Source organism: Apium graveolens, chromosome 4 (assembly GCF_009905375.1).
Source record: "Apium graveolens cultivar Ventura chromosome 4, ASM990537v1, whole genome shotgun sequence".
In the NCBI taxonomy this organism is placed as follows: domain Eukaryota; kingdom Viridiplantae; phylum Streptophyta; class Magnoliopsida; order Apiales; family Apiaceae; genus Apium; species Apium graveolens.
Window position 1 is genome coordinate 75062253 of NC_133650.1, and position 15713 is coordinate 75077965.

The window sequence follows — 15713 nt, forward strand, 5'->3', positions numbered from 1 at the left end:
TGCTTCTTTATTTTTCACAAGATAAAGAACACCGTTGCAACCTCAATTACTTTAACCTGTTAGGTTAAACGGAGTACCTAATGGAGAAAGTTTCGAGCCACTGCCTAGTCACTTTATAAATAACTAGCTATTATACTTGTCCAAATAAAAATTTAGTCATATCAGAAAAAAATAAATTAATTTTCATATATATATATATACACAATTAAGTCTTAAAATATTACTAGTAGGATATTTGTATTTATATTATTAATAAATAATAATAACCTATTATTTTAAAAAATATATTTTAATACTAAAATATAATTGTTGAATTTAATATTTTGAGTAAAAATTATAAAATTAACATTCAAGTAGTGCTATGAATATTTATTTCGCATACAGTTAGATTTCGGAATACACATTTTTCTGAAACAAGACCGAGTTAAACAAGTTTCCGACTTTTACCACCTTTCTGGTCCAGAGAGAGAGTAAATAGGAAAAACAAATAAAGGAACCAACAAATGCTAAAAATGTCATTTTTTTCATAATAATTAGAGATTTTTGCTCGCGCTACGTGCGCTTAATAAATTTTCAATTTTAAAATTATTTTAAATTCAATAATTATTATTAAAATATTGAGACAGGTGTTGATATTTTCTTTCTTTTTTTTGTATTGTTCAATTTTTCATTTGATAAACATCGATTACGTGATTTTTTCATTTTCTAAATATTATTAACGTGAATTTTTAAGTTTAGAAACAGTTTTTTTATGTGGATGTATTTTTTACGTATATTGTAAAAATGTATTTAACACATTAAATATATGAACTTGAACTCAATATTACTCGGCGTCGTCTCAGACTTTAAACTTTGAAAAACTATAAAATGTAATTATTTAACAAAAATATTTTTTAATATTTGTTCAATTGAAAATCACAATGTTACACCTGCAAAATGTAAAATTAGAGCATTAAGTTTACGTGAATTTTTCCGTTTATAAACATTTTTTACCCGGATATATTTTCTTTGCATATATTGCAAGAATATATTTAACACATTAAATATATTAACTTGAACTCAATATTACTCGTCGTCGCCTTACGGCGACACCTCACAGCTTAAATTTTGAAAAAATTAAAAAATGTAAATACTTATTATAAATTATTTTAAAATATGTTAAACTGAAAATCATAATGTTACACCTTAATGTTTAAAATCTGAAAAATGTAAAAATTAGAGCATTAAAATAAAAGTCAATTGTTCTGCTAATGGAGAATTTTTTTTCTAAAATTCGTTTTAATATTTCCCGTCAGCGTCGTAGGATGGCGCATCGTAGTTTAATCATTATAAAATTAAAATATTAAAAATTGTAAAAGTAAGGTATATGCTTAAATTTTAAAGTTTATCAAATATACATTTAAAAATTTTAAATAATAGAAAATTACGTGATCTCCAGTAATAACACTTAAGTCCTGATTTTATAATTAATGGGCTGATAGGCCCAATAATAAGATGTATAATATTCAGACCAGAAAGGTTAAGCCTGATGGACCAGATCAGGCCTAATGGAATGAAAAAGGCCCAAAAGCCCTGATTATTAATTAATTTCGTAATTAATTAATAAGGGAGAAATCAGATGTTGAAAAGAGTCCCGATAAGGATATAAATCCTTAGAGATTAGCCTCAAGGGGACCTAAAAGGATAAGGAATCAGCTTCCTACTTCCTAGGACTCCTAAGTCTATCCTAATTCAGAGGCTTGTCCACCAAGTCTCCTATACCAAGTCCAATTCAAGGACCACCAACATCTATATAAGGGGTCTCACCCCCACCAATCAGAACTACGTTTTTTGACTTGATCCTTGGCAATCAGCAAGGTACGTAGGCATCTTGTTAAGGCAGATTGAGTCACGAAACACAAGAGCAGTCAAATCGAGTCTTGGAGCTCACGTTCCTTAGTATTAAATACAGCAATTATATAGTAGTTTTAATCCATAACATTTGGCGCCGTCTGTGGGAAAAACGGAACAACAACCATGGCGAGAACACGGAGAACAACCAGCACTCTGGAGGAGGGAACACCATCAGGGACAACCCAGGTGATTTCATCAACCGTGGAGGTTCCTCCCCATTCAACTTATGCATCTACTCAGGGGGAAGCCCAGACAGGGGCAACTCATCCTCAGCCACAAGGGACAACTCCCCCGACTAATCAAGGTACGAATCCTCAAGTTCAACAAATACATATACCTGTGAATTCTCGACCCGTCGGGTATGAATATTCAACTATTGTTACTACTAACCCCCCTTATGGGATGCCCCTTCACCCTGAGGTTGGAGGAAGTGGATATGCTGGGCGAAGCGAAGCACGAGGGCGGTCGCCCCCCTATATACGAGGTTTGGATCCTATCCCTGAGGATCGAGAATTTTCTGGTCCATACACTGAGAGAGACTCCGAATCTTCGGATGATGAAGTAGCCCCGAGAAGGAGGCGTCCTGGAAAAGAGCCAATGGCCGATGGAAGGCAACGCCCCCAAAGCACCCCAGGGGCGAATCCCCAAGAAGTACAGGAAAAGATCAGGGCTCATGAGGCTGAAATCCAAAGGCTGAGGCGTGATTTGGAGGCTCACCAAGCCACCAGACCCCACATACCTCCTAGGGGGAGAAATCCTCCTCCTATCATAGACCTGGATGATCCGGTAAGAAGAAGGGCTGCTGTCCCAAGAACTGATCCAAGCAATCTCCTTCCCCTTGGAGATCCTGATGATCCAACTCCACCCTTCACAGAAGAGATAATGAATGCCCATATCTCAAGAAAATTCAAGATGCCCACTATCAAAGCCTATGATGGCACGGGAGACCCCGCTAATCATATTAGGACATTCTCTAATGCACTGCTGCTGCAACCCGTGAATGATGCTATAAAATGTCGGGCCTTCCCTCAAACCCTGTCGGGTATGGCTCAAAGATGGTACAGTCGCCTACCCCCAAATTCTATTGGATCATTCAGAGAATTAAGTCAGGCTTTTATTAAGCAATTCATCAGTGGAAGAGTCCATGAGAAAAGTTCAGCATCTCTTATGAGTCTTGTGCAGGGAGCTAAAGAATCCTTAAGAGATTACCTAAATCGTTTTACAAAGGAGCCTTTAAAAGTCCCAGACCTTGATGATAAGGTAGCCATGATAGCACTACAACAAGGAACTAGGGATGAGTTTTTCAAGATGTCTTTGGCTAAACGACCCCCTGAGAGCATGTTGCAGCTCCAAGAGAGGGCAGGGAAGTATATCAAGGTTGAAGAAAGTATGAGGAAGACCGTAGTAAGTAATGAGCCCACTGGAGGCAAGAAACGAAAAACTGATTTGGAGTATATCGCTAAGGATAAATATCCTAGAACTGAACAAAACCCTGATTCAACCCCCAAGAAGGGAGGACCTGGGCAAAAGTTCACTGAATACGCTAAGCTGAATGCTCCCAGAAGTCAGATTTTGATGGAGATTGAGAAAGACAGAGATATTCGCTGGCCTAAGCCCTTGAAGGCTGATCCCGCCAAGCTAGATAAGGGCAAGTATTGCAGGTTTCACAAAGATGTTGGCCATGACACCGATGAGTGTAGGCAGTTGAAAGATGAAATTGAGTTTTTGATTCGAAAAGGAAGATTGAACAAGTATACTGGAGATGGAGGAGACAGAAATAATAATGGAAGGAAGAACTTTGAAGATCGTAGGAGGGACCAAGATGATCAGGGGCGGAATCCCCAACCTAGAGGACCAGTTATAAACACCATTTATGGAGGGCCGAGACCTCGAGGGCCTGTGATAAACACGATCTTTGGAGGTCCAACTGCTGCTGGATTGTCCAAAAATTCCAGAAAGGCATATACTAGAGAGGTTATGCATATTGTTGGAGAAGCCCCGAAGAGGGCCAGGACAGAAGTAACATTGGCTTTTGATGATTCCGACCTAGAGGGTGTGAAGTTTCCCCATGACGACCCGCTGGTCATAACGCCGATAATAGGAAATAGCCCGGTTAAGAGGGTCCTTGTGGATAATGGTGCTTCTGTGGATATCTTGCTCCATGACACCTTTCTAAGGATGGGGTATAACGACTCCCAGTTGACACCAACCGACATGCCGATATATGGATTTGCTGGAGTAGAATGTCCTGTGGAAGGGATAATTAAATTGCCAACCACCATAGGTACGGAGCCAAGGCAAGCAACGCAGATGCTGGATTTTGTGGTGGTAAAGGCTAGTTCAACTTATAATGCTATCATGGGGAGAACAGGGATACATGCCTTCAAGGCAGTCCCCTCTTCCTACCATTCAGTCATGAAGTTTCCCACCCGAAACGGGATTGGAGAAGAGAGAGGAGATCAAAAAATGGCAAGAAGCTGTTATGTGGCCTCTTTGAGGGCAGATGGAGTCGGGGGGCAGGTTCTTCCTATTGAAGATATGGATGTTCGAGAAAATGATGAGAATAGAGGAAGGCCAGCAGAAGAATTGGTTTCGGTTCCTTTAGATCCCAAGAATCCTGAGAGGATGACTTTCATTGGAGCTACATTAGAGGAGCCCCTTAGAGGGAAGTTAGTGAAATTTTTGCAAGAAAATAGTGATGTGTTTGCATGGTCAGCAGCTGATATGCCAGGCATAGACCCGGAGTTAATTACCCACAAGTTAAACGTGGATCCAAGCCGGAAGACAGTGAAACAAAAGAAAAGAAATTTTGCCCCGGAAAGACAAGAGGCTATAAAGCAGGAAGTGGAAAAGCTCTTAGAGGCTGGTTTCATTGAGGAGATTCAATTTCCGGAGTGGTTAGCAAACCCTGTAATGGTGAAGAAGGCTAATGGAAAGTGGAGGATGTGTATAGACTTCACCGATCTGAATGATGCATGCCCCAAAGACTGTTTTCCGCTGCCTAGAATTGATACTTTGATTGATGCCACCGCTGGACATGAGATGCTGAGTTTCATGGATGGGTTTAGCGGATACAACCAGATCAAAATGCATAAGGATGACATTCCAAAGGTATCATTTATCACTGACTTTGGTGTTTATTGTTATCTTGTTATGGCGTTTGGTCTCAAGAATGCAGGAGCCACCTATCAAAGGTTGGTGAATAAAATTTTTAAGGATCTTATTGGGAAGACTATGGAAGTCTATGTTGATGACATGCTAGTCAAGAGTCTAGTAAAGACTGATCATATAACCCATTTGAGGGAAGCTTTTGAGGTCCTGAGGTACCACAAGATGATGTTGAATCCCACGAAGTGTGCTTTCGGAGTAGGATCTGGAAAATTCTTGGGATTGATGGTCTCAAAGAGGGGAATTGAGGCTAACCCCGATAAAATAAAGGCAATCCTGGACATGGAACCCCCAAAAACTGTCAAGGATGTTCAGAAACTCACAGGAAGGGTTGCTGCGCTAGGACGATTCATCTCCAAGTCAGGAGACAAGTGCTTGTCATTCTTCAAGTCATTAAAGAACATTAAAGACTTTGTATGGAGTGAGGAAAATCAGAAGGCATTTGAAGAGTTAAAGAAGTATATGGGCCAGGCCCCGTTGTTGGCCAAGCCAGTTCTGGGTGAAGTTTTATTCTTGTACTTGGCTGTTTCAGAAAGCGCCTTGAGCGCGGTGTTGGTTAAGGAGGAACTGAAAGTCCAGAAACCCGTATACTATGTCAGCAAAATTTTGCATGGTGCTGAGTTGAATTATTCAGCCATTGAGAAATTCGCTTTAGCCTTGGTAATGGCTTCAAGAAAGCTGCGTCCTTATTTTCAAGCTCACCAAATTGAAGTGCTAACAAATCAGCCACTGAGAAATATCATTCACAGTCCCAAGGCAAGTGGGAGACTAATTAAGTGGGCAATAGAGTTGGGAGAGTTCGATCTCAAGTATAAGCCACGTATGGCCATAAAAGCCCAGGCACTAGCTGACTTCGTGGTGGAATGTACCATACCCAACCAAGAAGTCGGGGGGCAGGAAGATACCACACCTCAAGACAAGGTAGTCGACAATGGGGACAAGGAGAAAGAATATTGGGTTCTCTATTTTGATGGAGCATCAAAAACAAATTCCAGTGGAGCAGGGTTGGTTTTGCAAAGCCCTGATGGATTCTTAATTGAGTATGCCATGAAGCTAGACTTCCCAACCACAAACAATGAGGCAGAGTATGAAGCCCTGATTGCTGGCCTTGGTCTAGCTGGGACACTTAGAGTCAAAAACTTAAAGGTCCGTGGAGACTCGAAGTTGATCATATCCCAGGTAAAGGGAGAATTTGAAGCAAGGGATGATACGATGGCAAAGTATGTTCGCCTAGTAAGGGCTGTGATGACCCAATTTAATGAATGCCATGTTGAACACATTCCAAGGGAAGAAAATGCTAAAGCAGATGCGCTATCAAAGTTTGCTTCATCTGAGATTGAAGAAAGTTCAGGAAGTGTGTACTTCCGTGTTTTGAAGACACGAAGCATAGATGTTAAGCTTGTGGCTCCCGTAGGCTTGGGGACGTCATGGATTGATCCCATCAAGGCTCACATTCAGACCGGTTGGTTGCCAAGCGATACAATTGAGGCACGGAAGTTAACTGTTCGAGCACTAAGGTACTCTTTGATAGATGGGATTCTATATAAAAGATCTTTCGTGGTTCCTTACTTGAGGTGTCTCAGGCCCGATGAGGCACGCTTGGCTCTTGAGGAAGTGCATGAAGGCATTTGCGGGCAGCACTTGGGGGGCAGGGCCTTGGCTCATAAGTTAACCCGTTTAGGCTTTTATTGGCCAAAAATGATGGCTGATACCAAAGAATATGTGAAGAAGTGTGACCGCTGTCAAAAGCATGCACCAATTGTTAGACAACCCCCCGAGATGCTGACCTCTATCAACTCACCTATTCCCTTTGCCATGTGGGGGATGGATATTCTAGGGCCTTTTCCTATGGCCACGGCACAAAGGAAATTTCTGATTGTAGCCATTGATTATTTCACCAAGTGGATCGAAGCCAAACCTTTGGCCAAAATCACAACTAAGCAGGTTGCACAATTCCTGTGGGAAAACATTATGTGCCGATATGGAATTCCCCGTATCCTCGTCACTGACAATGGAACGCAATTCAACAATGAGGAATTCAAGAAGTATTGTGAAGAAAATGAAATTGAGTTACGATTCACCTCTGTGGCTCACCCGCAAGCCAATGGGCAAGCGGAGGTAGCAAATCGGATAATCCTGGATGGATTAAAGAAGAGGATCGAGAAGTCAAGAAATAATTGGGTGGACGAGATACTTCCCATATTGTGGGCCTATAGGACTACCTGTAGAGTCACGACAAATGCAACTCCTTTCATGTTGGCATATGGGGCAGAAGCAGTAGTTCCCGTGGAGATATCACATTCTTCTCCAAGGATTCAGGCTTTTGATGAAAAAGAAAATGAGGAAGGGCAGAAGTTAGCCCTGGATTTAATCGATGAAGTGCGAGATAAAGCACACGCAAAGATAGTAGAATATCAGAAAAAGGCTTCATTCTACTACAACCTAAGGGTTAAAGAGAGGTTTTTCAAACAAGGTGACCTAGTCTTGAGAAAAATAGAGGCTTCTGGTGTCGGACAGAAAGGAAAGCTTGCCCCAAATTGGGAAGGGCCGTATAGAGTCAAGAGCGTTCAGGGTAGAGGAACCTACAAGCTGGAGACTATGGATGGTTTTGAAGTCCCGAGAACCTGGCACGCACAAAACCTGAAGGTTTACTACATGTGAGATGGTCGAAGTACGATTCTCACTCGTCAGGATGGCGAGTAGGTTGAAAAGCACCTTGAAGCTTTGCTTGCTTAGGATTTATATGTTTTAGTTTTATTACGAAATTTATTAAGACTTGTGTAAGGGACGAATCCCAGACAATTTTATGAAATTCATAAGTTCTTCAAAGTATGTTTGTGGCCTAACAAATAAAAATCAAATGCATGGATGCAAGCATAAAAGGTGATAAATGAAATAGATCTGATAGATGTTACAAAAGTTTGATAAATAAAGTCTCGAAAATAAAAAAAGCCACGCAGGGCTGAAAAAGCTCTAAGGAGCTGAAGTACCCTCGGCATCCATATCATCGTCCTCTCCACTCTCGCTGGATGTCTCTGTCGTCTCGGAGGAGGAGGAAGAGCTGTCGTCCTCAGCAGGTCTGGAAGAAGACTCGGGAGGAGGAAGGAGTGGATCCTGAGGAACATGGTCTGAGACAACTACTCGGGTACGAAACCTCTGTAGCAAAGCCTCGTCATCAGGACAGATATAGTCCGCCGGGTTAATATCAGGACAAGCCTCGTTCACGGTCCCAAGGGCCGTGTCCCAACCAGTCCTAAAAAACTCGGGAAAGACTGAATCATTCCTAATCCTCATAGATTGGGCAAACTCCTCCGAGTCCAGATAGTTGTCTATAGCCTTATCCTTATCCGCCCGAAGTACCACCAGCTCGGCGTTAGACTCTCCGAGTTCTTCCTCCTTGCGCTTGAGCTTCTTCTCCAGGGTAGCATACTTCTTCTGCTGCCTCCTGAGGGCATTATCGGCCTTATCAGAAGCCCGCTTCCATGATTCGGCTTGCCTCACAGCGCCTTGAAAGTAGGCGTTAGACTGAAACAAAACAATTAACAAAGTATAAGGCAAGAAAGTGCTACAAGAACGAGAAATAAGTTTAAAAAAGAGAAGGCATACCGAAGCCAGAGATTGGGCTCCCATGAGCTTAATCCTCTCAAGGTCAGGGGTGGCCACCACATCAGTAAAGTCCTTTGGAGTCACGCTATGGTAGGACCAATCCCAAGCATGCTTCGTGGAACCAACCACGGTATCCCCTCGGCGGAATCCCCAGAGAGGCTGAAAGGCGCCTGTAGCAGCAGCAGCAGGGGCAGCAGCAGTGATAGGAGCATTATGGCCCTCAGCTCCTTCAGTTGAAGCCTCCCCCATAGGCTCCTTGTGCTTTCTCAAGAAGATAGGCTCTGTCGCCTTTCCTCGGGTGTCTAGGCCTGCTAACCGAGCTTTCTTCATCCTAGCTGTTTCCTCGACCAAGGGGACATTGTCCTCGTTAATCTCCTTAGCAGCTGAAACAAAGCAAAAGACAAAATAAGTGATGTTAATAATGCGTGAAATAAAGAAAAATTGAGAAGGGAAGAGAAATACCCTGTTGAGAAACAGAGGATAGTCCCACATGAATCAGGGAAAACTCTTCTAAAAGAGTCCAGCTGGTGGTGGTGCCATCATCCTGAGTGAGCCCATTGTAAATGATAGTTTCTTCAGGAGTTAAGTGTATGGATTTGAGGCTACCATCACTGACCTTCCCGAAGGAAGATCGAAAGAGCGTGCCCCAGTCGCCATTCTCCCAACGTAACCCAACGAAACTATTCCTCCAATTTGGATTATTATCAGGAATAGAGGCGCTATTAAAGATATGTTTGCTTTTGGGCCTTTGTTTGACATAAACCCAACCACAAATATTGGAAGAACTATTGTAACATTGAAAGACTTTCCTAAAAACGGCTACAGAAAGAGGAAAGCCCTCCCTAAGACAACAAACCATAAAACATAGAATATTCCTCCAGGCGTTTGGAGGAAGCTGACACGGGTTGATTTGTAAGTCAGCCAAAAGATGAGGGATAAAAAGATGGAAAGGGAACCTAAGCCCAGCATTAAGGGCGTCGGTGTAGATGAAGAGAGTATCGGGCCTCCAGTGGCAAGTACGGTCACCACCAGAGACTGGAACTAGTCTAAAGGGGGGAGGGACGTTATAACGAGCATTTAGTTTATTGAAATCTATGTTATGCCAAGTATTACAGTGATTAAAGGAGTCGAGATGTGCAGTGGAAGGATATTCATCCCCCCTAGTATTAATCATATCAATTAAAGACATATATGAAGAGCGGATCTCGATATCCTTACCTCGTTTTGAAGCCGAGGCTATCTTGGCCGCCCTCTCGGAACTCTTGTCAGCCATCTAGTAAAGACTGGAAAAGACTTGGGAGGAAGGAGTGGATTTGAGAGAGGAGAAGATTAGAAAGTTCGAGATGAAGAGAAATGAAATGAGAGGTGTGAAGAATCACACTCTCATCCCACCTATATATAGGAGAAATAAATGGATAATGGACCTTAAAAAGCCCATTTGGGCCCAAAAGTTGGAAGGTTCTGGAAGTTCCTGGAAAATTCAAGAGAATTATAGTAAAAAATCAAAAGAAAAACTTGAGTTTTTTCAAGATTTTGGAAGAATCCAGAAAGATATTAGAAGAGTTTGGAATTTGGGCTTAGAAATGAGGCCCAATTCTAAAAAAAAAACCTTGAAAAAATAAAGCCCAGCTAAGGGCCCAAGTGTTTAAAAAGCCCAGAAAAGGGCCCAGATATTTAAGGTTAACAGCCCATAACCCAAAATCCAGTCATAATGGGCCAAAAGAATGAAGGCCCAGCTAAGTGAAGGTGGCCCAAAAATAAAGTCCAGGGAGAAATGGATAAAAAGATCAGGAATATGACCCAATTCGACCAGGAATCATGGGGAAATCCTGGTCGAAATACAGGAGGTCGAAATTGCTTCGATCAAGGCACGAAATGGTACTTAAATCGGTCAAAATATTAGTTCCTGACCGAAATGGTCAGAATTCTGATCGAGAATGAATAAAACAGAAGAACTTTCGACCAGAAAGCAAGGCAAGATCCTGGTCGAATGGATCCTGCCCGAAATTGCTTCGACCAAGGCATCAAATGATGGCTAATTCGGTCAAAAAGCAGGACTCCTGACCGAAAGGGACAAAAATCCTGGTCGAAAAATTTCTGGTCGAAAATTGTATAAAAAAAAAAAGGGGGGGGGGAAATCCTGGCCGAAATTCGACCAGGACCTCTGCTCGAATATTCCTGCTCGAAAATCCTTCGACCAGGGCTGAAAGAAGGTTAATTCGACCAGGATCCTGGTCGAATGGATTCCTGGTCGAAAAATTGCATAAAAAAAAAAGGAAGAAAAAGGGAAGAAAAAGCCTGGAAAATTACAAAAAATAATAATAAGGAAATTCCTTAAATAATTTCTGAAAAATGTTAATATTTTCAGAAATAAGGAATAAATCCAGAAAATTAAGGATAAATCCCAGAAATTAGGGAAAAAATCCAGAAAAATAAGGAAATTCCTTAAATAATTTCTGAAAAATGTTAATATTTTCAGAAAATTAAGGAAAAATCCAGAAAATTAGGATAAATCCCAGAAATTAAGGGAAAAATCCAGAAATTAAGGATAGATCCCAGAAATTAAGGGAAAAATCCAGAAATTAAGGATAAATCCCAGAAATTAAGGGAAAAATCCAGAAATTAAGGATAAATCCAGAAAATTAGGGAAAAAATCCAGAAATTAAGGATAAATCCCAGAAAATTGAGGGAAAAATCCAGAAATTAAGGATAAATCCCAGAAAATTAAGGATAAATCCCAGAAAATTAGGGAAAAATCCCAGAAATTAGGGAAAAAATCCAGAAATTAAGGATAAATCCCAGAAAATTAGGGAAAAATCCCAGAAATTAGGGAAAAAATCCAGAAATTAAGGATAAATCTCAGAAAATTAAGGAAAATCCCAGAAAATTAGGGAAAAATTCCTGGAAATTAAGATAATTTCTGAATAAAAGGAAGATTCATTGTAAATGTGTAGGTCGCTCCACACTTTACGCAAAAACGAAACCCTGAAAGGGAACGAATAACTTCTGCGAAACCTAATCAATGTTTCCCAAAAGTTGGGGGGCAAATGATAAGGATAAATAAGTCCTGATTTTATAATTAATGGGCTGATAGGCCCAATAATAAGATGTATAATATTCAGACCAGAAAGGTTAAGCCTGATGGACCAGATCAGGCCTAATGGAATGAAAAAGGCCCAAAAGCCCTGATTATTAATTAATTTCGTAATTAATTAATAAGGGAGAAATCAGATGTTGAAAAGAGTTCCGATAAGGATATAAATCCTTAGAGATTAGCCTCAAGGGGACCTAAAAGGATAAGGAATCAGCTTCCTACTTCCTAGGACTCCTAAGTCTATCCTAATTCAGAGGCTTGTCCACCAAGTCTCCTATACCAAGTCCAATTCAAGGACCACCAACATCTATATAAGGGGTCTCACCCCCACCAATCAGAACTACGTTTTTTGACTTGATCCTTGGCAATCAGCAAGGTACGTAGGCATCTTGTTAAGGCAGATTGAGTCACGAAACACAAGAGCAGTCAAATCGAGCCTTGGAGCTCACGTTCCTTAGTATTAAATACAGCAATTATATAGTAGTTTTAATCCATAACACCACCGTTAAGGAATAACACACCTGCTACTTCAGAGAGAAGGAGTTTTACCTACTACAATATTTATCAAAATCATAATAAAGCATATTTACCTACGCTACATATCTATGCAATTTTTTTTCATTTTTAACCCTCAACATATGCAACATATTCACATATTAATATTTCTATCTTTTCACCTAAACCTACTACTATTCTTGACATTATTAGTGATTCAAAAGCCATATAAAAAGATAATTATCTCGATTGTGTATATTAATCTTCGTAAATTTCATTGAGTGTAATTATTTCAACCAGCGTTACTCGACGTCACCTCACGGTGCCGTCTCGCATTTTGTATAAGATAAATTTATATGGTTAAAGAGGAAGCGGGAGGTGTTACTAATTAGTGAGGATTGCGGTTGCGAGTGAATTTAGGAAGATGAAAATTTAAATGATTTATGTAATACTCTAATTAAAAAGTAATTTTATAAAAATAACTTGACCACAATTTCTTTCATGTGAAAATACTAAATCTTGCAGTAATTTGACATTTTTTAAAATCTTCAAAAATTTAAATATTAAAATTTAGATTTTTTTAAGTGAAATTTCATTACATTTCATTAATTTATACTTAAAGTATTATTCTTATCATGTCGTTCTTAATATGTTATTGTTTTTATATAAATTATATTGAAGCATGTTTATTTTTATATTTTTATATACCATTTTTAGATTAGATCTTTCAAATGCATAAATCTAGCTACCAAGTAAAATAAATAATACGATTTTGAGTTTTACAAAATAATTTTTTTACCATTATATAATGTTATTGATGTTACATCAATCCTAAACAACCTTATAAGAAATTATTTTGTAAAATTCAAAATTGTACTATTATTTTATAAGAAATAATTTTTTTTGAATAATTTTCTACTTGTAAGAAATTAATATAAAAAATTACATTCGATAATTGAAATTTAGATCTCATATTCTTATAAGTTTTATACTTCCCAAATATTTTGATAATGGTTAAATGTTAAAAATATAAATAAAATAAAAAAATATATAAAAAGAATTAAATTAATTACTTTGAAAAGTAATTAATATATACCTAGTGTGAACACATGTAAAGTTTATTATATATATAGTACATTTTTTAAGTATTTTAAATGATTTAATGCTACTTAAAATTATTGTTAGTGATATATATTTTAATTCAATAAATAGAATTGTTTCATATATTTTTTCGTCTCGTCTTGATTCATTTTTTCAAATAAACACAGTTCACGCAATGTTTTCAATTTATAAATGTTGTTTACGAAATTTCTCAGTTGAACACTAAAACAACATTACTCTTTTTAACGCTTATATTTTAACGGGAATAATATTTTTGACATATGTTGCAATAATATATTTAAGAGACTAACACAACATTACTTGCAAAATATTATTCCGCGTCTTAGAATTTGATAACATGTTAACATAAATAGTATCAAAGAGCACATCAATAGGATAACCATCGAGAAAGTACGAATATTCATTGCTGTTGTAAAAGAAATTACATTTGAGAAAGATTTAGCAAATGTAATCTACCACTATTATCTTACAATCTGCATTCATTAAAGTTTTTTAAATTTGTCGTGTAACATAAAAATGTTATGCACAATATAAATGTCAAGAAACTTATAACAAAAAAAAGTTTATAAAACATAACATATAGATAGATTGATACTTGAGATAAGTTCTACCTAAGATAATAGAACTTAAATTTTCAGACATTAGAATACATAGAATTGACGTAAACTATTCAATAGCACAAGTCTTATAGTGCAATTGTTGCCATCTGATATCCATAGATGTGGCAGGATCAAAACCTGCCATAGTTCACCAGTGGAAGCTAATGTCCCTCATCTGCTATATTGCAAAAGTGAGGTTCACATGGCTGCTTCTAATGTTGTTGTTTATACAATCATATTCAGAAATGTTAGCATTCATATCTCAAAATATTTTAAGGTGAATAATTTTTACTAAATATTTTGTTAGTAATATATATAATTAATTCAATTGAGAGAGTCGTTAATATATTGTTTCCGTTTCATCTTTGAAAATTCATTTTTTCAGTAGATAAATATAATTTATACAATTTTTGTAGGTTATAAATGTTATTTTTAAAACGATTATTTCAGTTGATCGTGGTTCTAACAAAGTAAACATATAAACTCGAAATCATTTTTTTGTCTATTACTCCTCTAATAGAATTAACATATATTAAATTTTGATATAAAATTTAGTTCAATATTACTCGGTATCGCCTTACGGCGACACCTCGCACTTTAAACTCTGAAAAATAAAAAATGTAAATACTCTACATAAATTATTTTAAAATATGTTAATTGACAATCACTATTTATATTTGATGTATACAATTTGCAAAAATAAACATTAGTGCATTAAAACTATTTTGGCAACACAGTTTTTTTTTATTAAAAATTCATTTAAATATTACTGATAGCCCCACTTACACTCCTAATTTAAATATTATAAAATTAGTTCTTGAACAAAAATATTATAAAATTAAAATATTTATTTCCTCGACACAGTTTGCTCTAAAAAAATTAAAATTACATAAAATTATTATAAATGGATGGCCCTAGCAACATCCCTGCGCCAGCAGCTCCCAACTATAATCAATACAATTGCTGTAAATATGTACTATTAATAAATGAAAATTATATAGTTATATTCAAAGTAGATGAATTTTGATATAAAATTTATTTCAATATTACTCATCGTCGGCTTACGGCAAAACCTCACACTTTAAACTTTGAAAAAATTAAAAATGTAATTACTTTAAATAAGTTATTTTAAAATATAATAATTAACAACTATTATGTTATATTTGACGTATACAATTTGCAAAATTAAACATTAGCCCATTAAAATTATTTCGCTAATGGAGTTTTTTTTATTAAAAAATCATTTTAATCATACTGATAGTCACCTTAAAGTGACACCTCCTAATTTAAACATTATAAAATTAATTTTTCAAAAAAATTTATAAAATTGTAATTTTTTTTTGAACAGAGTTTGCTCAAAAAAAATTTAAAATGACATAATCTTATTATAATTGTCAAAATATTTGAGTTATGGCATACTATTGAAAAAATCTCTTATTTATCAAGAGAATATAATTTGTCACTCATAATTGTCAAAATAAAAAAAGTTTCATAACTTAGAATTCATGTTTGTTATATCCCATATTTTAAAATTTAAATACCAAAATATTGAGAAATATAAATATATATTTTATAATGCAAAAGATTATAATTTTTTTAGAAATTATGAGTGTACTTTTTTAAAATCCAAAAACTATAATTTATCATTTAACGTTTTTATTTTAAAAAATTAGATTAGAAAAGTGATCTTATAATGAAACTATAAAAAGCCGACTACAATCATTTATCTATACTAA